This window comes from Rhinolophus sinicus, chromosome 18 (genome assembly GCF_057876585.1).
Source record: "Rhinolophus sinicus isolate RSI-liver-muscle chromosome 18, RSI-T2T, whole genome shotgun sequence".
Taxonomy (NCBI): domain Eukaryota; kingdom Metazoa; phylum Chordata; class Mammalia; order Chiroptera; family Rhinolophidae; genus Rhinolophus; species Rhinolophus sinicus.
Genome location: NC_142518.1, coordinates 31,568,266 through 31,576,104, shown reverse-complemented (window position 1 = coordinate 31,576,104; position 7,839 = coordinate 31,568,266). Strand labels below are relative to the sequence as shown.

The following is a 7,839-nucleotide window of genomic DNA, read 5'->3' as shown; positions in this document are numbered from 1 at the left end:
AGAGGTGAGTATTTTAGTCATAATATGAATTACATAGAATTTTGAGGTCTAACCTAGGAATCTAACGACTATTTTAAACATTGCTCTGTTTTTCTCCGGGAAAAAGCATAACAAGCTCCAAACCACAAACTTCAAAATGGCATTTGGTGGACACGCCCCATTTGTATCCGACTCCTGCCTGCTCATTTGCTTCTTTCCATGGAGTTATATCATGAACTTGGATTTTGTTGCATTACATTAAGATACTGAAAAGCTAAGTTGATGTGGGGATTTAAGGAATGTTCTGTGTTGATTCAGGACTGAGTTTCTTGTCTCCATGCCATGCTCTCCTCATCTGTTGAAACCTTTAGCCTTACTGTAAACCACAGAAGGACAGGAATTTCCTTTTAGGAACAAATTTTCATTTAAACAGAAACTGCCTGTTGACATTGCTGTCTGGGCTGGTGACCTCTGGGGCCACTTTCCACATTTATCTGTTTTCCCTCAGCTGTGCCCTTCCAGCTGCCGGTACCCAAAGGCAGAGAAGGCAGCGGGAACAGTTGTGACAGCAGCAGTACCCCCACCAGGAAGGGAGGACAGAACAGTGGTAGGTCCAGCCTGGCAGGGACTTTGCCACACTCCTCAATAAAGCCCCAAGAGATAGGACTGAGACCCACAACCAAAAGCAAACTCCCTCCCACAGTTCCTAGCACAATGTTTCTCACACGTTAGGCTCCCCGTAAGCAAACTGACTTTCAGCACTCCAGGTAGACAAAACTGGGTGTTTGCAACCAATTTTATTTTGTTTTATTTTATTTTATTTTCCAAATCATCTTGTGATATTTTATTGCATCTTTAAAATATCACAAATAAGTCTGAGGAATCACTGCACATCTTGGTGTTTCTGTAGCTGGACAGCTTAGATCTTATTCATCAGCCTGCCGAACTGTTCCTTTTTCAGAAACATAGATACCATCCAAAAATTTTCTGATATCCTTGTGTTTAACCATTGTGGCTTGTTGAATCAAAGCAGCTGAATTTGATACAAATTCAATATCATTTCCTTCAAGAATTAACTCATCTTTCTGGGCTTGAGATACTGAACAAGCAACATCTCACCTCATCCGAACCCTGCAGATGTATTTTTCATCCAAGAAATTTCGGATTTCAACAAGTAAACCATTCTCCTGAATAACAACATTGATGGAGAAGTGAGCACACACAGACCTCACTTTGTAACGGAAGCCCAGCGTAACACCCTTGATCATGTTCTGGCCATGACGACAGAAGGTGCGGACAGAGCCAGTTCCTTTCTATTTCCCCACCATTGGTCAACCCGGAGCCTCTTCTTTTTCTTTCCAAGGAGACTGAGTTCTACAATGATGTGATTAAGTCCCTCCGCAGGGTGCCTCTGGGGTGCTTCACAGCAACTGTGGTCCCTGCAGAGCAATGTCCACGTTTTCTGGAATGTCCACAATCTGATTGCTGAGAATGGTCTTCATCCTTACAGTAGATGCAGCAAAAAAAATGTGCAACCAATTTTATTATTTTCTTTACAAAGAAAATCACCCTGGGCAATCCTAGAGAAACCAGAAATAGGATTTCATTGCACACAACTTTCTGAAATCCCCAACATATCCATTATGTAAAATAAGAAATGCCTTTATGCAGATGTTTGTTAATTATGAATGGTTTTTACTCAGACATGCTCATTTTTCCTTGAATTGTCCAGAAAATTGGGGCATGCCAGGCAGGCTTTGGGATGAGCCACAATTCTTAAACTTTCACAGGACATAAAAATTCTGACTTAGGATAGGGGTGAGAGGAAGGCGTTTTTTTTAAAGAGCCACCAAATACTTACTTGCTGCTACTCAATCTCATGGCCTCTAAACTAATCACTGCCTAGAAATTAAGCTTTCACCATGTCTCAGGTCTCTTAAACAGGTAAAGAAAAGCAGTCATTCCTACTGAATGGCACCTGTCAGAGGATTGCCCAAAGTGGAGAAAATTCCCAGATAATGTGACCTGTACAATCCGCAAGCTAGCCCACAGACCAGCTTCCACACGACACTCTAGTGAAACCTGAGATGCAATATTTTACCTATTCAATTACAAATACCCCCCTCCAACTCTCCGCAAAAGATAACACCCCATGGCTATTGATCACAAGAGGATGCAGGGGAATAAGTATTCTCACAAGCTGCTGTGGAAGAATAAATTGTAATCAACCTTTATGGAGAATAATTTGTCAATATCAAAATCCTTAAATAAAGTATTTATACTCTTTAACTCAAAAATTCCACTTCTGCAATTGTATTAAAAGAAAACAAAGAAATATTTTTAACACATATGTAAAAGGATGTTTATCACAACATTATTTATAATAGCAAAAGAAAAAACTGGAAAGCAATGTAAAATAAATAAGGCACCCAAATGAGTGAATATGATGAAGTCATTAAAGTTCTAGAAGGATATTTAATGAGCTGGGAAGATGTCCATGATTCTTAAGTAGAAAGAAACAGGTCATGAAGAGCGTCTTGCCCCGATTAGAGGGATAATGTGTGTTCATGTTTACACAAAGACAAGGGTTGGAAGGACGCACACCAAAATGTCAACCTCGTTATCGCTAGATGCTGGAATCGGGTGATTTTAGAGTCCTCTTTGTGCTCTTCTTACTTTCCAATTTTACACTGAGTATGGAGAACTTACATAATCAGGAAGAAACGTATTCTAACGAAATAGTGGTTCTATAAGGCCCTTTTGTTCTCCTTTTCTGAACCTCATTTGGGTCTAGAAAATCTGATGAAAATTATGAATCTTCTCCCCAGAAGTGCAAATACCCATCATCAAATTTTACCAATAATTTCTGGGGACTCACCACCTAGGGTTTCATAGATCCTAACTTCAGAATGTCCACCCACAGTCTGGATGGCTTCCAGCTCGTGGACTTGGTGGTTCTTTACAGATGTTCCAGTGGTGCCACGGTCTCTGCGGCCACTCCAAGAGCAAGCAGGCAGGGCATGCCACATCCGCCGCCATGGATCTATGGGCCCAGGCAGGGACTTGGAAAATACTCCAGGTTAGTCTCTCAGTCTGACATCAACCGAGAGGTATGGGTGGAGAAGATCACAGTGTTCTGGAATCCTCAAAGCCAGGGTACTGAGAGTGGAGCCTGCAGGTCACTTGTGTGGCTTCCTAGTGAGCCTTGGCCACTCGATGCTCTCAGGGCACTGGAGAATATGTACTCAGATTACTGTTGTCATCAGCAGGCAGTCATCATTGAGAAACTTGACTCAATACAGAAGTAAGATGATGAGAACAGAAAGTAATGACTAGAAAAACAGTCACCCTGTTACTGTCAGAGACCAGAATTCAGGGGTTTGGTGGTGGAAGTGAGCAGGGACTTGGAGCTCCAACCACAGTCTCATTGAAGCCAAGATGCTGACCTTGGAGGGGAAGGCCTCCTACATGGGCCTCTTATGCGGGCTGGGGCTGGGGCTGGGGCTGAGGAAGGCTATTAAGGCCTGTTTGTGAAGACTTGTATCTCTTGGTCATGAATTGAAAGCTTGCTGATCCTTATGGCCAATGACAAGGCCACAAACGTTTCTAACCCGACAAGTGACAAGTTGACTTGAAGAAAGATAACTAGAGATGGGAGATCAGAGGAGGCAGCGGGTTGGAGAGATGTCTAAGGTGGAGAACACAGGATCTGGCATCGGATGGGGAGGGAGGAAGAGTCAGAGCCCTCAGGAAAGTCTGAGGGGACTCACCTGGGATACTGCACGACTCCATCCACCCCGAGCACAAATAGTACATGAAGCAGAACTCAGTGGGAGGACGGAATGAGCCGCTGCAGACTTGCTAAGCTGAGGAGCCTGCAGGCATCCAGGTAAAAATGTCCAGCAGGCATTAGGAAATGGGGACCGGGAGCTACTGACTCAGTAGCCAGATGACGTGGCTGGCAAAATGAACACAGTGCTAGGCTGCATTGATAGCTGCGTAGTATTGAGGTGATCACAGCATGCTGGCCAGGCAGGTCTTAGGTGGAGTGTCGCTCACTTGTGTCACCAGCAGTGAGGAGGAGCATGCAGAGTTTCAGTCTGACATTAGTAACCCAGCTCAGAACAGGGTCTGGGGTGCAGGAGGGTCGGTGTGGGGAGGTGACCAGGATGGTAGGAGAAATCACATATACTTGTACACTAAAAAACTAGAAGTCATTGTTTTCCGGAAAAGGAACTCTGGGTTCCTTTTCTGATTAATGTGTAAGAGGATATGAAAATGAAAGCTTCCACAGAGGCAGCAAGCAACAGTAAATGTGAACTTTCAGAGTGAGGTGCCAAATTAGCATGTTACCACATACAGATTTACAAAATTAATGGTTAGCTACTCGGGGGGTCAAGAATATCGTGTTTCCCCGAAAATAAGAGCTAGCCAGACAATCAGCTCTAATGTGTCTTTTGGAGCAAAAATTAACATAAGACCCAGTCTTATTTTACTATAATATAAGACCATGTCTTAATATAATATAATTAATATAATACCGGGTCTTATATTAATATTTGCTCCAAACGATGCATTAGAGCTGATTGTCCAGCTAGGTCTTATTTTCGAGGAAACAGGGTAGGAAAGGTCCAAGAGTGAGAAGGGGAACATAGATGAAGAGATTTGGGGTGGAGGAGGGTGGTAGTGGCTGTGTCTGAGACCCCCACCCACCCCTTAAGAAAATAAGAAGCTATATGGGGAAGCATGTACATAGGGAGGTGACCCAACCCAAAGCCTGATGAGGGCTCCGCCTGAGCCTGTCTCCTCACCACCACCACCCAAAAACAGCCTGGGAAAAGGGCTTCCTCGTGTAGTTTATTCTGGGAGATGGTCCCAAGGAACAGGAGTGAGGGACAAGGAAGAGTGAAAGAGGAAAGTAGGGAACGCCAATCTCAGCTCATCATTATTGTAGGTAAGTGGGGCCTGATGTCACTGGGACTGTCTGAGGAGCCACAGAAAAGGTGCCTCAGAATCATCTGCCGGAGGGATGGAAGACAGTATTTTTACAGGGGGCCCCCCAATAGGACAAAGATTGTCCCCAGGGTGTTCGCACATGTGCCAGAGTGCTGTAGGGGGTTCCCACAGCCCCCACGAAGCCACAGCGAAGCCCAGGCAGAGCGATGTGCTGCTTGCCAGGGGCCACGAGGACTTGTCTCTGCACACCTGTGAAAGCTGAAGCAGACTGTGGGCTGCTCCCCCCCACAAGGGCACATGATGGTGGGCTTACGACCATGGTGGCCAAGACAGGGAGCCCTGCCGCATTGGATCAGCCTACCCTTCAGCGTGTTGGGAGAAAGGTTGTCTGGGTATTTCCTTGGCCCCCAAAGAAGACAGCCTCCATGGGGTTGCCTTAGAGACTGCTCGAAAGGACTTCCAGGGTGAGGGGTGGGGAGACAGGGAAGCTGGAGGGCACTGCCCAATGGCAGGGCTGAGGGAAGCAATGCCCAGGCCTCTGTATCTGCAACCTCAGGAGAGGCCCCCAGCGCTGAGAATCTTTGAAGAGCCCGTGAAAACTCCCAGGGGAGAGAATCAGCTTTAGACACGTGCCAGGACAGAGAACCAGATCAGGAAGAGATAACACTCCTCCCTCCACTCCACCCTCCCCACAGTAGCTAGAGGTGGGGGAGGGAAGGTGGAGACACAGGCAGGAAGCCAGCCACACCTACTTGCTGCCGGAGGATTCCAACCAGCTGCCGGCCTGAGCCTGCGGAGGGGAGAGGTGGTGGAGATTATCTTGGACTGGATATTTTAATTATGGAAAAACGTCTGTATTTGTGACTTGAAGGGATTAGAAGGCTGTATATTACTTAAGAACTGAAAAGTGATGGGGCCCACTGGAGTATTTACCCAGTAATGGGGTTTATTTATCCAGTGTATTAGTCAGGGTCCTACAGAACCAAGAGGATATGTATATATAGAGAGAAAGAGGTTAATTGTAAGGAGTTGGCTCACACGATTCCCAGTATCTGCACAAGTCCCAGTGTCTGCACTCAGCAAGCTGGGGACTCAGAGAGATGGTGTAGTTCCAGTCCAAGTGACAGTAGCCTGAAGTCCCAGGAGAGCCAATGTCCCAAGGCAGGAAAAAAACAACGTCCCATTTCAAAGGCAATAAGGTAGAGGAGCTCCCTCTTACGTGGCCTTTTTGGTCTACTCGGGCCTTCAACTGATTCAGTGAGGCCCGCCCACATTGGGGACATCCACTTTACTCAGTCTACCATTCAAGTATTAATCTCATCCAAAAACACTCTCAGAGACACAGCCAGAATAATGTTCGACCAGATATCTGGGTCCCCGTGGCCCTGGTCAAGTTGATAAATAAAGTAAACCATCACCTCCAGATAACGTCCACTGAATGGATTCTAAAGGAGACTCAATAAAAGTAAAGTCATTATGTACGAGTCAAGCATAGACAACATTCCAGTTACACTCTTAGAACTAACTCCTGATCTCCTGTGGGACCTGCTGCGCCTGACCCTGACCCTTGGCTACCCTGTCCGCTTTTGCCTTGACACATGGTTAGTAGCTTCCTGGCTCTCAGTGTGGGGCTCCATCCTCTGAAATGCAGGCAGCACCCCCCCCGTCTCCACCCCCAGCCCTGGAGCATCTCATAGTCATAACCTTGATGAACTCCCTGTTAGACGTGGCCTCAGAATTATCCTGAAACGATTCTCCCCGACTTGCTGAGAGAGGCAACACCCTCTTTAGAAACAGCCTGGTGGTTACTTTAACATGCAGGCAGTTGTCACCCAGAGAGGTGCCCAAGTTGAATCCTAGTGGTTTGGTTTGACCGTGATAATCCACAGGAACTGTGTCTTTTTTTTTTTTACTTTTTCCTACACAGCTTAGACCGAGGCATGGAAAGGCTTCCTGTGTAGCCCAGTAGCTCCAGCACTTGCAGATCCTTTCCTGTGGGTACTTCAAGCCAGGATCTTCGGGGTTCCAACCATTCCAGGTTGGATGGAGGAAACAAATATTTATGAGACTTGGTTTCTGCCTTGGGTTGAAATAAACCCATAATCACAATGCTGTGTTCTGAAGCTGATAATCAAGAGAGGTACAAACTGTGTGTGCGTGTGCGTGTGTGTAAGTGTGGTCTGCCGTGGAAAGGATCTCCGGCCTGAGTGGCTCCCATCACCTAAGGGCCAGCAGGTGAAGCACTGGCAGCAGTTAGGGAACTGGCCTGAGGAACTGGTTAGAGATCTCAGGGGACCTGGTGGAGCTCCCAAAGTGTCTGTCACAGTTTCCCAGTGAACAGTCTTGAGTTGGATTTTCAAGAAGCAGGTGGATTCTTTTGGGCAAAGAGACTAGAGAGAGAGCATTCCAGGCCGGTGCAAAGGTTCAGAGGCATGATGCGGCAGCCTGGGTTGAAGAAGAGTACAAAGCAGGTGGGAAGGACAGCTGCACAGGTGTGTGTGTGCGCAGGGGGACAGGGGTAGGTTGTATGGGCCATGAATGGCCTGCTGAAGACGTGAAGTCCATTATGAGAGACAGAGGCAAACTAGAATGGACCAAGAGGAGAGTGGCTGCGGGTGAGAGGCCTGGAAATGCACGCTGCCTCTCGACTCTACTGCCAAGGATTGGACTGTGTGGTGGTAGGCCACCCTGGGGTGGGGGTGAAGGGACAGGCTTCTTTCCTTCCTTCCTTTCTTCCTTCCTTCCTCCCTCCCTCCCTCCCTTCTTTCTTTCCTTTCTTTTGTGGAGACATCAAGAGAAATTTTTTCTTTCTGTTTATTTTTTAAAGACATTATTGGTTGATTCTGATATTCCATTTCTTGTTGATTTTATTTTACATCTAGAAGATTGTCTCTTTCATCTAGC

General features: G+C 46.3%; 1 long non-coding RNA gene across 1 annotated transcript; it reads right to left on the bottom strand.

Moving 5' to 3' along the window:
- Positions 1-757: 757 nt before the first annotated feature.
- LOC141569678 (uncharacterized) lies at positions 758-4,421 on the bottom strand. Its single transcript, XR_012493420.2, has 2 exons — positions 2,858-4,421; positions 758-1,559 (listed from the first exon to the last, which is right to left on the bottom strand). It is a non-coding gene; the product is annotated as an uncharacterized LOC141569678 (long non-coding RNA).
- Between the last annotated feature and the right edge of the window lie 3,418 nt (positions 4,422-7,839).